Consider the following 21,824-nt stretch of genomic DNA (forward strand, 5'->3'; position numbering starts at 1 on the left):
ACCCCCCAAGCCAGCCTCACTCCTCTGCAGACACTGCTCCCCTTCCCAGACTCTGCAGGATCCTCCTCCACCCTTGTGCAGAGCAGCACCATCTGGTTCCAAACTCAGTAGTCCTCAGCCTTGTCTCAGGGTGTTTCTGCACCACCCTTCCCAGAGGGCCAGTAGGGGAACCCAAGCCCTCCCGCTCTGGGCCAGGGACCCCAGGGCAAGCAGCTAAGGTCTCCTGCCTCCCTGGGCTTCTTCCTAGCTTGGCTTTCCTTCAGACCCTTTCCCAGAAGCCATCCACAGACAGACCCCTCTCTAACCATTAGAGAATCACTGCAAAACTCTTCCCCAGCTCAGGGCTGCTTCCTCCTGTTATGTTCATCACCCAGCTCCTTCTCCAGCTGGGCCTCATTTGGGCCTGGCCATCCCTGGCCCCACCAGGTGCACTAATTGCTTTTTGTCTCCAGGTCTCTCCTTCATTACCAGGCTGGGCTATATTCCCCATGACAGAGAGAGCGGGTGGGGGCTGTGACTGGTAAATGGAGGTTTTAATTTCATACATAACTCAGGTGGTTTGGAGTCTGTCTGGATCTCTGCACATACTTCCACGTTTACAGGGTCATGTCCTCAGGCTCTTACTCGGCTTGTACTCACTCCTTACCCAGGCAAAACACTCCGGATCACATACCTCTGATGTTCCTCCTCAGAGCTGTGTCTGCTGAGTTCAAACACATTTGGCCAAGGTCTGAAATCCCCCATCAGCTGTTCTCTGTCCATCTAGGGCTACCACCTCTCCAGGTTTTCCCAGGATTGTCCCTTTTTGAAGCAGCTGTCTTGGAAAATCTGTAAGAGTGCACAGTGTCCAAGGAGGGCAGCGAACAGTGGGGCCATTTTATGGGCTCAGTATCATCCCATTGTCCCCTATGGTACCTCAGAGATGGTGACCCTACCTCCACCCTCCCCTTGATTACCTCGTCTGAGTCAAGACTGCAGGATCACACCCCTGGAAGTTTCAGTGTGAGTGTCTGAATCAAATATTCTTGCCCTCCCTAATCCTCTGTCCATCCAGCCTCCCCACCCCCACCCCCTGTCAAGTAGGGGGTGTCCGCACTGACGTGGCTGTGCTCTAATGCTTAGGAGATAACCCCTTTCGCCCAGGCGGCACCCAAGTGCACAAAGCATTTGCTGGCTTTTCAAGCTCTACTTTGGGCTCCCAACATGTAGAACGGGATCAATATTTAATTTATCAGCATCCCGTTTTATTCTTCCAGAGCGAGAGCATGTTTATTTGTAAGAGAGAATGGAGCCAACGTTCGTCCCACCAGGGTCACTGGCTGAGGCAGCACAAGTTCAGGCGGGATCTGATCAAACTGGCGGCCTCCCTGCCATGATCTCCTCAGTGGTGCAGCTGTCAGGCCCCAGTGCTTTTCACACAGTAAGATGCAGCTCACACTGTTTCCTGGACTAAATGATTATCCAAATGAACGGACATTAGTGTAAAGGGGAGGGGCCTAGCTCTCCCTCTTCAATTAAAAGCAGAGAGAGCTGCGCCTGGCTTGCTGCCCTCCTTGGTGGGTGAGTGACAGTGCCCCCTCCTGGTTCAACCCCTGCCCCTCATGTGCGCAGAGGGCGGGGAGCATGTGTGACCGATAATGAACACCACTGCAGAGCTTTGTTCAGGAGCAGCCTGTGCAGAAGTCATGTGCTGCATGCATTGGGGATGATGAGAAGATGGGGCAGGCTCACTTCGGCCTACAGGTCCCAGGCTTACAGGGCCCAAAATCCAGTCCCCACTCACTGATTCAGCACATCTGCCCAGCCACATATGCTGCTGGGGTTCCTACAGCACAGGGCAACAGTGGTACCCCCACTTGCTCTGCCCCTCCTCAGAATCAGTTCACCAGGTGCAAATTCACACTCCCCATGCACTTTCCCACAGGTGTGAATCAATCCCCATATTTGTAAACCACTAATGGTAAGTTTATGGCCTGTGAGTCACGGCCATTGGTGGGGCTATTAAATGAGCCTTTTTTCTCTTGAGGGTGGGAGTGCTGAGTACGCTGCATAGGTTTGTAAGTAGGGGGGATGAGCTGAAAGCCCCACCCAGCCTTGTGCGAGGGCCAGGTGTGTGCTGAATTCCTTCCTCAGGCCCCAAATCAGCAAAGCACTTAAGCACATACCTAGGTTTAAGCATGTGCTTAGATCCCATAGAATCCACTGAAGTCAAACAAAGGTGGATGCCTTTGAAGAAGTATCTAATCAAGCTACGCCTGGTGTGTCTGATCCTGATGGGAGGATCTCTCGACCACTGAGAGCAGAGGGCATCAGCTGCCAGATTTTCAGAGGAGTTGGTCGTCTTCAATTCCCACTGCTGCAAATAGGGCTGCTTAGTACCACTGATAATCCTGTCCTGAGTTTGTATGCAATTTAGAGGAGCCACATGGATCCTCCAGAGAAGGCAAAGGTATCTTTGGGTGTTTCAAACAAAGAGAAGTTTCTCCTTTTATACTGAGCAAGGAAAGATGCTAAGAAGCTAAGGCGTCCTGTGGATTTCCCAGCTGCACAGGATTATCATCTCAGTTACACTTTAAAATGGACCAGCGCCTTTTCCTTATTCACTTAGTGTGGAGACTGAGATAATTAGAACAAGGAGGAGAATGAACTTAGCGGTGATAGGAACTTCTGTGGGGAAAGATCACATTGGCAGGAAAATCAATTCCCTGTGAAAAAGGGAAAAAAATTAAGTTATGAGTCTACAGGCACTTCAGTAAAATCACAAGTGCATTCAGCAGCCATAGGGGTACCCAATTAGCCGACTGCTCAGATTAAGCAAAGACAGGGAGAAGAAATGTTTTAAATGATTGACCTAAATAAAATGTTTTCCCAAAGTGACATTAGCATGAAGTGCAGATGCAGTGGAGAATACGATCCATAGCCCACTGGAGAGTGGGAGAGAACGTGGCAAGAATATCTTTAGTTTGATTTGGTCCAAATGTCCTAATGCCCAACCAGCTTCTATTGAAGCTAATGGTATTGGCCAAACGCCCCCTGATTTCACTGGCCCTAAATCACACTTGGACAGTGCTTAGGTGTTGGTCAAAAGCACTTAAATGATTTAAAGAATGATAAGCATCTTTCTCGCTGCTAAGGAAGTCTCAGTGAAGGAATATGGTGATATTAATTCAGGCTTCTCTCTGTTCATTTTTTTTAATCTGCAGGGTTTAATTTTAGAAATTACAGTTCATTATTAATTACTCATTCAACCTGGAAAAAAATCTTTTCGTGATAACAGACAGAAAGAGGCACAAACATCCTCACCAGTAACTCATCAAAACCAGCAGGAAACGGGAGCCAGGCCAGACAGTGGAAACATAGATCAAATCCAATGCAAGAAAATACTGGTGACTGAGAGAATGATGAGCAAAGTGTTGTCATGACGTCAGGCACAAGGATGATAATGGGTCCCAGAAAGGAGTTTTAGGCTTTAGTTCAGCAAGGTACCTCCTAATGTTAAACATATATCTAGTCCCTCTGAGGTCAATGGGGTTAAGGACTGTACTTATGTACCTTGCCAGCTATCATTATCAGCTCTGTAATGAAAAAAAAACACCTGGGAGTCTGAGAGGGTGAGGAGGCCAACTGGAAACATATAAGGCAAAGATATCACAGTCCATCCATGAGTCCAACTTGCAAGTCTTCCAGTTGGAAACTATGGCAATCTGGAAGGTGCTAAGGAGAGTAAAGCATGGAAGAAAGAGATCATGGACCTCAATCCTGCAAACACTCAGTCTATGTCTACACTGCAGTCAGAGGTGGGACTGCAGCACGTGTTGATCTCCAACAACAACAGCAGTGAAACTGCGGCAGCACAGGCTGTCCAAGGACTCTGGGTATGCACTAAAATGGCTAGCCCATGCAGCCACAGCTTCACTGCTACTGTCATTGGAGCTAGCTAGGTGCATCTTCCAGTGCTGCACTCGCACCTCTGATTGCAGAGACGACGCACCTTGAATTTCATGTGTTAATTTTACACACAAGTAGAGTTATACATGAGCTTAACTATTTGCAGAATACAGGCCACACAATGCAAGCAAGCTGCTGATGGGGAAGATCCTAAAGGAACCATAGGCTTTTGGGATCAAAGGTGTAGGGCGTGGTGTGGGGGGGTCACAAACAAGTTTTAAGGATGAGTCACCCCCCCCCCCCCCTTTCTTTACATCTAGATGGAAAGAGGGGTCCTAAAACTGTGTTGTAACATGGAAGGGGTGGCATGGAAAAGGTTGAGAAGCACTAGTGTATAGTGAAGCTATTTAGTGGGTTGGGGGTTGCAGCTATTCCTGGATTCAACACAGAGAGTTTTATTATAAAGCAATTGCATTAAAGCAATTGATGCATTGATGGAGCATTTCTCTTGGGAGGCCTCACCACCCTCTCTCCTTACTTTACATAGGCAACACCCAATTTCCCTAACAACCTCGAATCCTTTCGCTGGTTTTTGGGAGTCAGGAATTTGAAAGGATAATCAGTAATGAGCAGCTAGCTGAGAAACTGGAGTCCAGTGGAGTTATGATTTAGAAGAAAGGAATCTAAGTTCTTCTTGGCCTCTTGTCATACAGCAGTGCTCCGGTCCACAGCTGGCTGCTGAGTCTAGACATGTGATCAGTGCAGGCAAAGGACCAGATTCCCAGTAGGTGTACATAGGCATAGATACATTGACTTCAGTAGATCTCTGCCAGTCTTTACTAGCTGAGAATCTGGTCTGGTGTTTTAAATAAAGCAATCTCTGGAGCAGAGACAGATAGATGTGCACTGGATTAGCAGTGTGCTGAACCGGAGACCAAAATGAGACCCACCAGATTCAGTCTTACTTTGTAACCTTGGGAAAGCATTGCAGGGCCAGATCTTCCAGCACTTGGCGCACACAAGTGGGGCCTGATTTTCAAAGAAGCTCAGCACTCCACATGCACCCCAACGGCTGAGCTCTTTGGAAAAAATCTATCTCATTGTGACTGCTGAGTTCTTTTAAGAATCTCACACACACACAATTACACAGTGCCTCAGTTTCCCCAGCTGTAAAACAGAGAGAATCTCCTGCCTTTGTAAAGTGCTTTGAGGGTCCAGAAACAGAAATCACTATAACAGTGCTAAATATTAGAGGTTTTAGCAGAGTCATTGCTTACAGAAATATATTATTCTGGTTTCATAATTGATTTTTTAAAGACCATTACACTTTTTTAGTAGTGCACTTTAAAAGGACAAAGAATTAGTCAGGTCCTTCCAACGGTTTCTAACTTCAACTCTCAGCCCATCTTGCATCTGCTCCCTGAGAATGACACCACCAGGGTCACCGTACACCTGACACCATACTGCTGTGTATGCATTTCCTGAGCCATGCTCTGCCTTTGTTTATGCCCTTGGCATCCTCAGGAAGTTATGGAACATTATTAAATGACCTTGCTGTGACCCAACCATTTAACTCCTCCAAGGCAAACCGTGGTCAAGCACGTGACAGTAATTTTAACAAATAATTATGATTTCCCTGGATATCGGCTCCAGCGTTGCTCTGTGTTAGCAAGATCCAGCATGGGATGTCCCGAAGCTTAAAATGAATATTTAGTTAAACTTTACCCCAAAATTTCAGGGTGTATTTAGCCTTTCCATTCAAAAACTCAATTAAAGCAAACATTATTTAGCTCTCATCCCACCAGAGGGAATTACAACACATGAAATGTTTGCAAAGCATTGGATTTTTGAGGAACAGCAATTCTATATTGAGAGAGAGGGTCTCCTGGGGCATTCATTTCCAAAATTACATTTGTTTATGGTATAATAGGAGCCTGACAAAGAAAGAAATCTTTTGAGTCAATGTTTAAACTCAAAGCATTGTTTAAATAATTAGTTAAATGGCATCAGTCGCCTCAAAGCCCTCCAGTAAATTCACCAGAAAATAAAGTCTCATGAGTCAGACAATCTTAGAGGACAAAGCCATTTTGTTAGTGTGGATGCACTAGTTTGGCATTGTCTCTGACTTTTAGCCTCCTGTTCTTGATGGGGAATATGTAAAGCAAGAGGACCTAACCTTGTCAGAAGCATTCCAAGCCTGTTTTGGAAAAATCATGTCCTTTTCTTCCCCCTCCACACCCCTCAACACATGCCCCGTTTTTATTCTCTCTAATTTTGCAAAACGATAAGTTTAATTTGAAAGGACATAATTCTTAATTTATGTGTTGTCATGAACAATGAAGAGAAAAGTAGGTCATTTCATTATCTGCTGCATGAGTATTTCGCCAAGAAATAAAGCTAAACAAAAGCATCGCCCAGCTTCTTGATTCATTTATTAAAGAAAAAAAATATGGTTATTTTTCTCCTTGCTTGATTTGCACATCTTGGGTTGCAGAGCATATTTAGTTCAGCTTTCTAGTGTGCATTTGTTGTGTCTGTCATAGTCGTGAATGCTGTCTATACTCAAAGAGCAATCTTTCACGGATACACAGTCTCAATTTATATTTCAATATTGTACAAGTTTCTGAGCCTGTGATAAGTCAAACACAAAACAAAACCAAAGAAACAGAGAATGCCTCTGTGTAAATAGACGTGACGCAGAGTAAATAAGCCTTTCAGAAGGAAGCATGGGCCAAGTTCAGGCCTGGTGTCATCCTTCTGCAGTCCATGGAGCAATGCCAGGGATGTGTTTGGCCCTCTATGAATTGTGCCCCAGCTTTGCTAGTCAATGTTATGCTTTCGAATGACTGCACGAGGGCAGACAGCATGGTTTAGGTGGGAATGGGACTGAACAAGTTGCTTTTGAGCCCCATTAACGGCACCCATGCTCTCCAGCTTAGGTGTGACAGACACAGATCGAATCGTGATATCAAAGCACCATGGCAGACACATCAGCATCTCATGTCTGAGCCCAGTAGAGCGCAGAAGCCTGGGGCGATCCATCATCAGAGCACAGAAGCTGTTTGCAGTACCAACTCTGATGATTTTATCATCAAGTCTCACTAGATTTGTGGTTTTCTTAATGCCCCAGCTCCCGGAATCAGGTGATTAGCCAAGAATCCCAGCTTGCATTTTTTTTTTTTGACAAAAGTACATTTCTGTCTCTTGGGGTTATGGAGAAAATTTGACATCATGACCTCATTGCAGCAAGCACCTCCTACAACAGACGGGGCTGTATCTTTATCATAGTGCTGAGTTCTGTCTTGTACATTATGTTGATCTTGCAATCACTCTTCAAGCCAGGGGAGGTATTGAGAAGCCAAGTCCTGGACTTGTTACTTGCAGTGTTCCAACAAACCCCTGTGATTATTACAGTTCCCCAAAGGCTCAGCAGGTGAGTCTACTTTGCCATAAAACACAAGAAGAGGGAAAGGTAAGATTGTGGAGGTTAGGAGTTCCCACTCTCAGGGAAGGGCTGATAGGATTCAGGTGGAAGGAGAGTTGGGGAAAGCCATAGGGAGGGAGTTAAATCTAGTGATGGGCCTCAACACAGGGCCAATACTCCAGGAGAGGCAGCCCTGGGAGTTGGCGTTTAACTGAGGACTGGAGCACAGGGAAAGCTTACAAGGGATGACAGCGTGAGCCTAAGGAGAGCTAAAGTGGTTTAAGTTAATTTCATTTGTGGGGGGATATGAGGGGAAGCCCTGTTAGCCTCTGCCCTAGAAGAAGGGTGACTCTCAAGAGCCGGGTGGGCTGGGAGGAATGAGAGGTCATGAAGTCTGGGAAGAATGCAGGTATCCAGTGGGTCTGGGAAGGGGCTGTGGGAAAGGCCTGAGGCCAGGCTGACGTAGGAACTAGCCCAGGGACAAAGCAAGAGGGGTGTGAACAGATGGACTGGGCAGCACACTAGAGGGTCCTTGAGCTGGAGTCCAGAGGAGAGGGAGGGCCTCGCTTCTCTTACAGGCCCCCCGAGGACGGAGGTGCGATTACCCCAGAGAGGGTGGGAGGACTCGTGAGTCTAGCCTCAGTGTGAGGCTGCTGGACTTTTGTTTGTTGGACTCTCTGTTACCCAGACCAGGGAGGCCTGTGAGTGACCTGGCTGTGGGGATGTCACCAGGAGGGGCAGGCCACCCTAGGGGATGCCTGACAAGAAGAGTCTGCTGGCCATGCTGTGAAGGGACATGCCCTCACCTGGGCAGGCTAATGAGCTCATCTGGGCCTGCTCCACAGCAATGAGATGCACCTGCAAGACTTGCTCAACATGGAGGGGAAGAGGCTTAAAAGGGGGAACCCCCCCCTACAAAGGGGTGGTGAACAGGAAGAAGGTGGCTCTGCCTAGGGATGCCTGGAAGCAGCAGGAAGGCGGCCAAGGAGGAAAGAGCCATGAGACACACCTGGCCCGAAGCTGTCCTGACTGATGGCAAACAACGCACCCCAGAAAGAGAAGTAGAAGGTAAACCCAGGGAGGGGGGCAATAGACTCTGTGGGACTGAGCCCTGACAGCTGCCTCTCTAGGAGCTGCCTGTGAGACTGGTCCTTCTTCTGGCCAGGCATTCCCTGCTCTTGCAAAGGAAGGGGAGGAACAAGAGCAAGCCCCAGCCTATGGGCAGCGTCTTGCAGAGAGGTTGCCCCCAAGATTGTTTACCCCCTCTTCTCCCCCAGTTGACAAAGGACAGTAGGACTCGGGGGGGGTCCAGGGAGCCTGTCCCCCCACATACACACACACACATGCCCAGCCAGGAGGGGGCACACCTGCCATAAGCCCACTCCTTTAGAGGAACAAGGGTGTTGGTGGCTTTGGGCAAGGCTGATATTAAATATGAGCAATATAAGTGATTAATTGGGGTACTGTATTTTGGGGACCTCTTGCAGACATGCAGCAGAAAAACCAGCATGACCTTCTGCTCTGCAGCATCAGAACAGGAGTAGCTTTCCCACACTGTCCTGCAGCAGCAGGACCCCCCTCTTCTCTCTCTGCAGTAGCTTGGGGGGAGCTGCAGCTTGAATGCTGGAGTGTTAGCACCAGAAATGGTATCTTCTGCATGGGATGGGGAGCTGCTTGAGCAGCACCAGTTCCCCAAACCCCTAGCCAGAGCCCTGGCACTGGGGCAATTAAAGAGTCAGCTGAGGATCTGACTAGCAGACCCTTTGCATGCATGCACATGCAATCAGTTGTATGAATGAGACAAGACAAAATTAAACTCTGCGCCTAGACAATTAATCTGACAGCAGTTCAGTTTTTATCAGAAGGATGCCTCTGGCAAATGCTTGTCAGCCTGGAAAGGAAAAGGTTTAACATTTTATACGAATCCCTGATCCCGTTTATCTGTTCTCACTCCCTGAGCAACTCAAAGCCCCAGGGGTTTTCTCAAGCCCCCACTCCTGGTTGCAGAAGTTATGCTCATCCAATCAGATAACAGAAAACAGACCCTGTGACTTATGTGACCAAGCACAACTAATGTTGACTACTGAGTAGCTAGTACTTGAGCAGACTGCAATACACCTGGTGTGGGGGTTAGGGAGCAGCTTGTTGAGTAATTTCAAACACTGAGGAAATCAGTCTTCTCAGGAAAAAGAGGCTAAATTACATGAATACACTGTGAATTATTCACTCGGCTCTGAGCTAGGGGTTCACTCGGCTCTAAGCTATGGGCCCACCCACCCAGTCAGGTCCTGCATCTCGTCATCCCATTATATTACTGCTGAACAATGCGGCACATCCTGCATTTTTCCTTCTCAAGGGCCTGATCCAATACCCACTGCACTTGCTGGAAGGACTCCCACTAGCTTTGCTGAGATTTGACTCAGGCCCCCGAGGCAGCCAAAAGTCCAGTGAATCCTAGGCAAAAGAGGCCAACCTCCTGTATACAGGCAACCTCCTGTCTTCTAGAACTGCCCTGGAGTATCTTCAAAGACAAATTCTGCTGTATCTTTCCTAGAAGACTTACATCCATTAAGTAACTGATTATAGGCAGTCCCTCTGAAGACAGGTTTCATGTCTAAGCGTTCAACCAGTACTGTGGAACAAAGAGTCACACTATTTAAGCAGGAGTTCCATATATAGACTCTGCAATGAAAAGTGGAGGAACAGAACTTTCCCTTGTTCAGGTCCATATATCATCACATGCTCCCATAAGAGCTTCATGTCACTTTCCCAAAAGGCTGAATCCTGAAGGGGGCTGAGCACTTGAGTCTTGATTTCAGATGCTCCACACACCTCAGGATTTGGAATGAAACTATACAAATAAATCCACTAAGACTGAGTTTTCCTTGGACACCCTGACTTACAAAATGGGTTTGCATGAAGATTTGGGAGGGGAGGTGTAAAATGGCTGTATCAGCTAAGTAGCCTGTGAATTATACATGGCTAGTACTTGTGCATCTGAGCGAGAGGCAAACATAACCATTTTCCGTGAAATGACCTTTACCAGCAGCCAATACATTTACATTTAATTTAGAAATACAATTACCGGGTCAACTTGGGAGTGAGTGGAACTTGTATTTATTGACAATTTAGAAAGGAAAATTGGTCTTTCTGCCCTCATCTCATAAGATGCTGTTTTTCTGTCTTAAGAGCCAGCAAACAAAAGCCAGCATCCCAGATGCACCTGAACAGATTTTCTTCTTTCTTTTGTTGGAAGAAAGTCAGTTCTATATAGCTAGGTGCATAGGTCTGCTCCAAAGCCCACAGTAGTCACTGGGAGTCTTTCCATTTGCTTCATTGGCTTTGGTTTGGTGTGTTAGCAACAAGACTGTTGGCTGCGGTAAGAAGAGGAGAGGCAAAATGGTTGAGTGGGTAAGGGCCTAGATGGGGCATTGAGACATCTGGTTTCTAGTCCTGGCTCTGCTCCTGTCTGGCTATGGGACAAGGTGCTTTGTGTGTCTGCTAAAATTGTAAGCTCTTCAGGATGGTGACTCTCTCTACCCCACAATCTTGTCATGGTCACTTAGGGCAGGGATGAGGGTGTCCCCACCCTGGGGTACTCTCTATACTGGACGCTTCCCTGACCAACTCATCATTGCATATGGTTCAAAGCAATACAGTGTATTAAACAGTAATCAATTAAAAATAAAGAAAAGATGAGAAAGGCTAAAGGAAAACACCTAACGCCATCCCCTGGGCACAGAGACACCACACACAGCATCTCTGAGGTGTAAGAGACATTCCCAGTCTGCTTCTCACATGTTGCTAGCCTCCTGTCCAGACCCTGGCTGCACTGCAGGGATGCAGAGTCCGACACTTGCTGTGGCTGTGGCCACACGCCCCCAGGGTCTAGGTCAATGGTCCTCAAACTTTTGACCCTTGCACCCTCCCTTATCCCTGTCTGCATCCCACCCCCAGCTGGGAGCGGGGCCATGGTCGGGTCGGGGCTGCAGCTGGAAGTCAGGCCACGGTCAGGGGGCTGTGGTTGGGGCCAGGGGCCAAAGCTGTCCCCGGGGACTTCAGGGGCCCTGGCGGCTGGGGATTGCAGTGGGTCTCAGTGGCTGGGAGCCAGGCGGGAGCTGGGCGCGAAGACTGGGGCCAGGTGTTGGGAGTGGTCGGGGAGGCACCGAAGCTGGAGGGCTGGGCTCTGTGGCCATAGGCCTGGAGAAGAGCTTAGGGCTGGGAGGTGTCCCCCCCCCCCCCCCAGGGCAGGCCTCAACCCAGCCACACCCCCGAAACATTCCTCTGTCCTCTGTGACCTGCTCTAGAGGGGACCCTTCTCCACACATCACCCCCAAGTCCAAGTCTGGCCTGCGCAGCCTCTGGGCTGGTGGCATCTCCCTGTTCTGGGCCCTGCCCAGCATCCTCCTTGTGCTCCACAGCTGCTCGCTGCACCCAGCTTAGGAGAGCTCCAGCACCGACTCCAGCCTCAGCCCCAGCTCCACTCTGCCTCAGCTCAACTCTGCTCCGCTCAGCTCCCTAGGCTTCTTCTCTGGCCTCCCAGCCCCTGGCTGCTGTGTTCCCTTCAGCACCCTCTGTGCAGGCAGCTCTAGCTCACAGGGAGAACAGGACCCCCATTTGCCTGCCCGCACTGTCAATCAGTCTGACCTAGAGCATTGGCCTCTCCCCACTGGCCCCGGGAGCTGTCTGTCTCAGGGTCCTGATTTCTCATCGGCCTGTCCTTTGGCACTGGGAGATGGCCCCCTAAGAAGACCCACTAAGTTTCAGTAAGGAGCCAACAGTCCCTTACACTACTATAAGAGGAGAGTGAGCAATCTGGAAGCAGCAGAGCATGTGGTTTCAGGTGCTTGGTCTGGTTATAACCAGCAGGAGTATATTGGCCCAGTGTGTGGGGATCTGCAGTTAAAGCTGTCGTCCGTAACTGTAGGCTTCCTTATTCTCTCCTTCCTTGGGGGTTTGAGCTTGCTCCCACTGGAGTCAAGGGCAATTCTGCCACTGACTTCAGTGGAAGCCCAACGGGGACCTGAGGGGCTGAAGCAGGTGCGGTAACACATAACAGCCTATCATGTGCTGGATTAAGCCTGTCCTTTTCCTTAGTATAGTCATGCTAGGCCTGATCCTTTGTGAGTGCCTCTGTGCAATCACACCAGTGCCCAGTGGCTGTGGGATGCCACCAGAGTCGAATGGCAGTGGCTCAGGTCCACTTTGCACTGGGGTAGATGTCTGGGATTTAAACACACAGGAGACTGGCAAACCACCAGCTGTGCAAAGCGTGTTTCTGCTCTGGAAAGTGACAATGAACAAATAGCCCCTTATCACTTGGCAGATTAGCTCCCTGGGTGTGTCTCAGAGGCACAGCTGCTGACTTTGGTGACATTAATAATGGTTTTCACTTCTGTAGCAGGGTAAAGCCATCTAGAAGGCAGCGTTGGCCAGTGCCTAATGCACTGACCTTGGAGTCAGGAGACCTGCATTCTGTCCCTAATCCAGCCATTGTCTTGATCTGTGATCATAAACAAATACTTAGGCTCACAAGTGTCCACTAAGTTTGGGTACCTCCTAGCTCTAACCCTCACTGAGGTGCTTCAAGTTCTCCCTCTCTAGGTGTTTACATGGCCCCAACACCTTAGGATTGGAGCATCTAGGGCACCCCAAATGCGTGGAAAACGTTGATGTTACCTGCTCTGTGCCTCAGGTTCCCTTCTGTAATAATGAAGATACTTACACTGGTACCACCTGTGGATCTACAACTGGAAAGTTTGGTCAGCACTGCTGGAAGAGCCATCACTGTGGAAAAATGAGATGGACATTCTTCTGCCTCGTGCATCATCCAAGTAATTGCTGCATTCCAAAGACAAGGCAAATCCTGTCCTCACTAGCACCTGTGGCACTTCATTAACGTTGCATGGGCCTCATTTGGGGTATAGCTTGTAGGCAGTGGCCCAGGCGAAGGAGGGCAGAGTTCGGCCTGTCGGATCCCAGGTGTTCTATTAATGGTTGGCACTGTCATCACTAGATGGATTTTAATGACATGGTCCTAGTTTTTTAAGCTAGATGAGACTGGAGCTTGCAAATAGCATCTGAAGGTTAGAAAAGCCACTTCACTTGTAAATGGAGCGCATTTATCTCTTGTGACTCCAGATCAATAAACGGGGATCCTCCAGGAGGCCATTTGAAGTCACTTTTCAGAGTAGAAGCACATTTTAACCCCGTAGGGATCTGACACCAAGGGATGCTGGTAGATGCTGCTGGGGGCAGATTCAGACTTTTCTCTAGGAGTCCTGATTGGTCCTGTCTCCCGCTGCCAGGAACCCCTACCAATTCATCCAGCTCTCGCAGCACTCCCTGCATCGCCTCCCCATTTCTCCCATCCTGCCCAGAGCCCAAAAAGCAGAGGGGCAGGGCGAGGACACAGCAGGACATCAGGCTGCGGCAGAGCAGGGAAAGCAAAGGAGATGGTAGTGGTGAGTGTCAAGGAGGTAGGCCAGGTGCTGTAGAAGGAAGCAGGCAGTGTTGGGCCTTTGGAAAGGAGGGTAGGATAAGCTGGCACTCAAAGGGGTTGGGCAATGAGGGGATGGTAGGGGTTTGAGCCAGAAGGGCTAAGGGGAGGTGAGGAATGGCTGGATTTCAGGCTCTATACGCAGCCTGTTGGGCCTGGTAAATTAGCTGTGTGTGTGTGTATTAGGATGAGCAGACTCTCCCTCCCTCATTTAGTGGGCCATTCACCAGCGGCCTGTCATGCAGACAGGTGTAAGTCAGACCGGTGGTAGCTTATGGCATCGGCGATGAGAAGGATGGGAAGGCGCTGAGCCAAGGAGGTCCATCCCTTGGCTGCCGCCCGGGGAAGGGAATGTGTAACGGATCTTCTGAGAGCAGAAATTCAAGGCCATCCATTACAAGCAGACAAAATAAAAGAGCAGGAGGCCCGTCTCCTGCACGACCCCGTGTGCTGCTATGTGCAGAGAGCTATAGGGCTGAGGTGGTTATTGCCCATGCAGTGTCGTGCACTGCACCAGGGAGCTCCAGGAGGTACGGTGCCGAGGGGGCAGCAAGGTGGGTTCCTGCCTAGGACCTATCACTTCCTTGTCCCTTGCTGTCCTTTGGCACAGAGCCTCAGCCCCTAGCCTTGAGTGTGCTGGGCTCTCCTGGCTCCCTGCATGGGGTAAGGAGAGGTTTCTGGCACCTTTTCCCTCCCCTGGGCACAAGGTGGCTCTTGCTGCCCTCTCGGGATCCAAAATGCAAGGCCAGTTGCTAACACAGTCCCTGGCACCTAACTGGGATAATAGACTGAACTCCAAGTCAGAGGCAGTGGCCCTTGGCCATTGTCTCCTCCAGGTAGGCAGCAGGGCAGTTATTTGGCCAAAGCCAACAGCCAGAACTTTAACTGCTAATTTGCATGGAGATTTCAGGGGGAGATTTCAGTGGCTCTTAGTTGGAATAACAAGGCATGAGACAAGCTCAGCTACACCCATGGCAGGAGGTCACTTTCATGTGTGTGCACCAACCTGCAACTCACACAGCTCCTTTTCATCAAGGCAGACATTTGACTTGTTAAACCAGGTGGAATACATGACTTTGCCTGGGATAGCCCCAGTACCTCCCCCTTCCCTGTGCTCCCCAAGGGCTTTGCAGTAATCAGGAGTTTTGGAGTTGATGATCTGCTACAAATGCTAAGGTATTCGGATGAGAACAAATGTCTGCCACAGCCTCATTCACAGACACTGCCGCTGTCAGTGCGGACCAAAACCAAGACATACATGGCTGGGACTGGTGTTTTTGGTGGTGTGAGAACCCCATTAGCAATAGGACAGGCCTAAGCTGTGTAACTACTAGGACCAACCACTAGAGGGGGACATGGTCACCTGCACTAGGTGAAGTGTATTACATATGCATTAGGGGTCCAATCCTGTGAGGTGCTGGTGCAGGACCTGGCAGTCTGAGCTCCCATTGAAGTTTGTTTGAGTTGAGGGCACTCAGCATCTTGCAGGATCAGTGCAGTTCACGGAGAATGCTGTTCAAGTCAGTGCTTACCTCCCACATGTGGAAACACGTGAGCAACACTAGCCAGGGGAGATGTGGAGGGGGGCAGTGAGGTTAGAGAACCAGGAACAGATAGGAATTGCTCACCTCATAAAGACGCCATGAGCAGGAGAGGCCAGCCGATCCATGCACTGTGCACGAATCTGTGAAAAACAACGTACTCTAATGCTGGCCTCTGTGACAGATATTAACAACTTAACGAGCTGTTAATTAGGCACATTCAGCCTCTCTGCCTACTGGCAGGAAACTGAGCTAATAATTACAAAGTGCACCATACCCCAGAGAAATCCACGGGGAAACCACCCACAGCACCGGGCAGGATAAACAGGAGGCTGCAATTAAAGCAGGTCTTCGACATTTCAGATTTTGTTTTCACTCTGAATAGGAACAAGAACAGATTTTCAAAGCTTCCCACCACCACTCAAAAATTTTCTCACTTCAAAAATTCCTCCCCTGCCCCCCCAGGAAATGTGTCTCTCCCCCCCCCCCCCAAACAAACAAACAAACAAACAAACAAACAATAAAATTTTGCAAAGGATGTGGCGTTTGTCCAAACAGCTTTTTCTCACCAAAACCACCTGTTTTGACAACAGTTTTCTGAGCTGCTCCACCAGCAATGGCCTATGGCAGCCTGCAGGGATAGTTTAAGGGAGGGATTGCTACTAACCTCTCACACTCTAGGTGCCTCCCAGCACAGTAATCCACAGTAAAGTCCAATACCACTGACGCCAAGGGCTATGATAGGGTTGCAGGGTGGAAGGGGTGGTTATGGAATGGCCTAATTCCTCTCTAGCTGAGATGATCCACAGGGGAGGTGGAAGGAGGCTCACCTGCCATGAGGGTTCCTAAGAGTGTCTCATCGCCCCACCTGTCTAACAAGCCTGTGGGGCAGAACATGAGGCGGTGTGGTTTGTGGGGTCTCTCGGCTGCTGAAGGCAGCCTGCTGTATGACCCTGTTCCAGCTGGTTGATTGATTTAGTCAGCATCTCGCTGGGGAGAGGGCATGGATGAGGGCAGGGTCACTGTGACTGCACCCAAGCAGCAATGAGGTTATGCTGGCAGGGATTGGGGGGCAGCAGAAAGACATAGTACAGCTGATAGCAAGTGCTCCGGACCACTGCTGCCGCTGCCATCATTTATCCCTGGCCGGCAAATTGCAACTGCTTTGGTCAGGTGCAGAGCCTCAGCACACTGGCCCAGGCCTGTGTCACCTGGAGGATGGATTGCTGCAGAGTGCTCTACATGGACAAGTGCTCGGAAATTTCCTCTGGCATCAAAGGTGGGGGGCCTGTTTGTTGATGGTGGCTTTTCGATAGGATCCTGCCACACCTCTGCTTCCTGATCTGCTCTGGCTTCTGCTTTGTTTCCAGGTGCACATTAAGGAGCCAGATTTAATCTATGAAGTATTTTAAAGAAATGGGCTCCTCGTCATCTCCGGAACCCACTTCTCCCTTGTGATACTGCAGCAACTGAGATCACCTGAGGTTCTCAAACTAACAGCCCTCTAGCATGTGGTTCCCTGAGCAGAGCTTGCCTCTTTCTTTTAAAATGGACACTTTCTGGCAAGTAGCCTCCTCTTGCTTCTCTCCTCTCTTCCCTCCTTCCCCTCCAGTCCTCTGCCCCATTGCCCCCCCATCTGAGACCTCTGTCCCCTTCACCCCCTGCTCTCCTGCCTCCTTTCCTCTCTTTCCCACTCTGATTCTTCACTACATGAGCCAGAAGGGAAAGCATGGCTCCTGCTACTCTGTCCTTTTCGCCGCCACACACATTGTGCCCCTTAGCTTGAAAACCTCTCCCTTGAGCCCATGTGCCTCTGTCTTCCCTTTGGGCTCCTGAGGCAGGTAGCCTGCTACGTGGCTAGACCAGCTCCCCTTGACCCCTCCAGTCTAGCTTCACCCTTCTCCTGTCCACCAAGAGCACCCCAACAAAGCTCTGACAGTATCCTCTAGTTCACAGCCTTCTGCACAACTGATGGTGAGTGTCTGACTTTAAAAATGGATTGATCGTGGTTTGAGAAAAGAGGGAACCTTCCCGATAGACTAAATGCCCCATTCATACTGTGCTTAGCAGGAAGGACTAATACCGTTAATCTGTGTACACCATATTCATCACACAGCACAAGGGAACATGAGTTACAGCCTCAGAACGAGAGACAAGCCTTGGAAGCTGAAAGAGAAAGCTACGGCAGGCGAAGTTCTTCTAGAGAAAGGATAATAAGCAGATAAATCACATGAGTTATTTTGCTGCTCACAAAGGATAATTAACCAGGGATTCAGAAGGAAAAAGTATCAGTCGGCTCATGAGGAAAACCTGACACTTCCTGCAGCAGGGAGAGGCCATGCAGTGCTGAACACAGTTGCTAGAAAGTAGTGACAAGCACAAAGAAAACAGAGACTTTTGGCCCCCGTCTCTCTCCTTGGCTGGATTTGCTGCCTGTTGAGAGAGGTTGCCTTGTTCACCTGGTTTGTCTTGGTCCCCTTGGTGCGCCTGTGTAGAACTTATTTATTCAGGAAAGTTCATCTTGGATACATCTGCTCTTTAAGCCTGCTCTGTCTTTGCTTCTGCTCGTCTGACAGATCTGAGAAAGTAATGGGAGTAGTCGCCAGCCAAACTGATTTGGACAGACTGAACAATCAGGTTCTTCTTGACTTTAGTCCTTCCAAACAATCCATGCAGCAGATCCATTCAGCTTTGCTTTCTGTCCCTTTTGTAGCTACAGAGAAGTTCACCTGGAGTTTAAGGGTAAACTTTATGATGGATTTGGAGCTGCTTGCAAAATTTATGAACATTGGATCTTGACCATATTATTGTGATGTCCACTGTAGGAATACTGAGTTAATTCAATAGCACAATTTTCAGGAAATGCATCCAAGAAGGTTGGTTTTTTGTTTGTTTTTCCTGAGACGCACTTCACAGCAAGCGCTTCAAACAGAAGACAAGAGCCAGGTTTTGTTTTATGCCCTGGGTAGCTAACCAAATTTGTGTTGGGTAACAGGTTCAAGCATGTGAGCAGCAAGATCAAAGAACTCATGCTGGATATAAAAGGAATGCCTGCATAGACAGAGGGGTCAGAAAGCAAAGGGGAAGGCTGAGACCCATACCCCCAGAGATTAGAGCCATGAATGAAAAAAATGATTTTTCTTCAGTTTGGTGATAGAATTGAAAAATCCTCCCAAAACGTGGTTAGTTTTGATCCAAAACTACATTTTCTCCCTCCCCATCTCTCCAAAAACAAAAAACCCACGAAAAAGGTTTTGGGTCAAACAAAATGCTTCAGGCATTGTCATTTCAAAATAAGATGTTGATTTGAACTGATATCTTGTTTAAAAAATGTCAATTTGAAATAAAACATTGAAAATTTGTTTAGACATTTGTGAAATTTCAATGTTTTTTCAGTCAATACTAATTGCCAAATTTGACTTGAATTGGCAAATAGTTTTGGTGCCCCCAAAAGTGCATTTTTGGTCAAATTTACTATTGACCAATATGGACCAAATTGGCTAAAATGGACCTTCCTCTAAGAGTCAAATTTACTATTTTTCAAAAATTTCTCCTGGATCTAGACTGGGGTAAGTCAGGCCTGCCTAGGACTCTAGATAAGATAGATATGTGTAGACATTTTGTTGTTTTAAAATCCTTCTCTCGTGGTGTGCTTTGTTCCTACTGTTAAGATTGAACAATCCTTTGTTTTAAGAAGGCTCATTGAGTCACTGTAATCCACTGGTCAGACTCCCGAAGGAAAGAACCACAGGTGCCCAATCCCAATTGGACCTGCTGGATGAGCATGTAATTACATGGGGCGCTGTAGGCCAGAGCCTAGTGGAAGAATCACTGGATTCCACCCCAGGAAAGGTGCAGGTCCTGGTACTTATGGGGGATGAACTCAGAGACCAGAAAAGGGACAGAGGTGCAGCTAGCCCTGTAACCATCACAGTCTGTACCCAGGGTTTCCAGTTTAACACATTGGCCAAGCATTTAGTACCAGGCTTTTAGCCCCTCTGTGGACCAGCCATTAGAATGGGACATGGCACATTTAGCCCATGAGTCACGGCAGCATTCCGTAGCCGTGGCATTATCTAGTCTTCCTCACAAATGCCTAGAAATTGCTCCTCAGAGTCCAACTGCAACAGCTGTTCTTTCAAATTCACATGCTGAAATTAAAGGAGAGTGTTGGGGTGAGGGAAAGGACTATGACCTTTGCTGAGCCAATCAGGAAGCAGACATTTCTAATGCAGTGGCTGGCATTTAGTGACCGATGTTATTAACTGCTGAGAAGCCTATCAGGATGCAGTTATTTGCACATACAATCTGCTTGGTTACTTTTGATCTAGTCTTCAGTAATGTTGACTTGTGTAGCCAAAGAAATTGAGTCATCACATGACAGTTCCTAGCCAGCATGGACTAGGATTTGTTCTTGTATGTAATAATGTAAGTTATTTCTGTGCAGTGCCCTTCACACAGTATGACAGAGCTGAGTGCACTCATTCAAATGGGCTGACCCTTTGGAGTGTGTGTGTGTAGGGGCTTCTGGAGGACTGAGAGGTTCAAGATTAGGCAAAGTGGACACAGGAGTATGGGGTTCTGTTCCTGGCTCTACTGACGAATGTGGGCCAGTCACTTCAGCTCTGTGCCTCAGTTTCCTTTTTTCCTCTGCCTTGTTCATTTTAACTCTAAACTCTTCAGGGCAGGCATTATTTCTCTGTGTCTGTACAGCACCTGGCACAAAGGAGCTTTAAGGTGCTATTGTAATAATACAAAGATGGCAATGTGCTACAGAAATGAGTAATTGCAGGGGTTTCCTGAACATGGACCTTCCTCTACAAGTCTTGATGCGCAAAAAAAAAAAAACAAACAAAAAAAAAACAACCACCACACAAACACAGACTTCACAAAGCGCTACATAGCTGGACAAATTCATGGTGAGAAGAGTTCTGTTAATATAACAAAGTGGCCTAAGCCACAGAGATCAGGCTCTGGAGAAACGCATGCTCCAGATTTACCTCAATTCACATTCATCTCCCATTGAAATATCAGCCAGCGGCAAAGACAGAGGTTTGCTTTGCATTTATGCATGAAGGCAAGTAACTTGATGGGAGCACTGAGGATGGGGCTTGCCCTTTTGTCACTGAGAATGGCTCCCTGTTGTGGCTGGATATTGGAAGATTGAACCTTGCCTGTGCACTTCAAGGTTCATGTAGATTTAAACCAGGCCACCCAGGGTAAATTTGGTGGTGATTGCACTAGTGCAGTTGTATGAGAAGTAGCACAGGGGAAGCAATGAGAGGAAACTCGATTTTTTTCAGTGAGTTTCTGAGCTGCTCTGGCCTCACCCCTCTTGTCTGTTACAAGGGAGACTAGTGGTCCCCCTTCTTCTGCCACCCTCCTCCCCAGACTCATTTAAAGGAGTGTCTGAAAGGTGCCGGGCAGCTCCCGAGAGATACTGATTAACACGATGTGTTTAAAATTCTGTGGTCAAAAACTCAGCTGCTGTCAATCAGCCCAGCTGTGGTGTCTTCAGCAGAGCTACAGTGATCTACACCAGCTGAGGATTTGACCTCCACATGAAGCTGCCCCACTCCTTCAGCAGTGCCCTGCTCCTCACAGATGCCTCCAAGTCCCATTCCCTTCAGAATCCTGATTCCTTACTGTTTCCTGGGGGCATTTTCCCTTTGCCCCCATCTGCCAAGGTGCTGATTTACCCTGCACTTGCTGCCTGCAATGGCAACAATGTTCTCTGCAGTGCACCAGGCGGCACCCCAAGATGGTGGGTAGAGGGAATGAGGCTGCTGGAAGAGAGGGGGAAAGGACAGAGAGGGAGGGAGGGAGTAGAAAAGGAGGGGGGCCTTATCAAAGGGTTCACTCACCAGGAGAGCACCTCCTCCTGGCTGCTCTGGGGATCAGCACCTTCCAGGTCCAACACACCTTCAGCTGCTAGTTCATGCATCCTGATGTCTCTCCCCCTCCGAATCAGGGTGTTCGCTCTTTGGGGCTTGGCCTTCTGGCCAAGTCACTATAGTCCTCCCCTTCCAGGGTAGGAAAGTCCGCTCAGACAACTGTCCCAGGCAGTCTTCTGCTCCACTGGTCAGTCTGCAACTCTTTCTCCAGTGACTATTAGGGGAACCAGGGCTCTTTCTCTATTCCAGGTTCCTGTCCAGAGACCCTATGTCTAGCAACTGTGGTCTGCCTTTTTTCAAACCTAGTTGTTCTTTGCCTGGATTCCTTCCTACATCTTCTGGATCTCCCCTATCTGGTTTTACCGGCCCAAAGTCCCTCTCCCCAGTGAATACCTGCAGATTACTTACCTCTGTGGTTCCAACACACCTTCCTTCTCTGAGGGAGTGACTACAGACTACTTCCCCTGCAGCCCCTTTCTGCTGCCAACTTCCTGGCTTTATACCAGCTGCACCTGTTCCTTTTCAGCTAGGCTTCATTGTGAATCAGTCTTTCAATCCCTGGCTCTCCCCCAGCTGCA

At 48.6% G+C, this 21,824-nt stretch overlaps 1 long non-coding RNA gene across 1 annotated transcript; it reads right to left on the reverse strand.

Moving 5' to 3' along the window:
- Positions 1-13,315: 13,315 nt before the first annotated feature.
- On the reverse strand, positions 13,316-21,587 carry LOC137165445 (uncharacterized). The gene is made up of 4 exons (XR_010923370.1): positions 21,217-21,587; positions 15,630-15,729; positions 15,440-15,495; positions 13,316-13,803 (listed from the first exon to the last, which is right to left on the reverse strand). It is a non-coding gene; the product is annotated as an uncharacterized lncRNA (long non-coding RNA).
- Positions 21,588-21,824: the final 237 nt, after the last annotated feature.

This window comes from Emydura macquarii, unplaced genomic scaffold (genome assembly GCF_026122565.2).
Source record: "Emydura macquarii macquarii isolate MOO-44397 ecotype Brisbane River unplaced genomic scaffold, CSIRO-AGI_Emac_v2 contig_2768, whole genome shotgun sequence".
NCBI lineage: Eukaryota > Metazoa > Chordata > Testudines > Chelidae > Emydura > Emydura macquarii.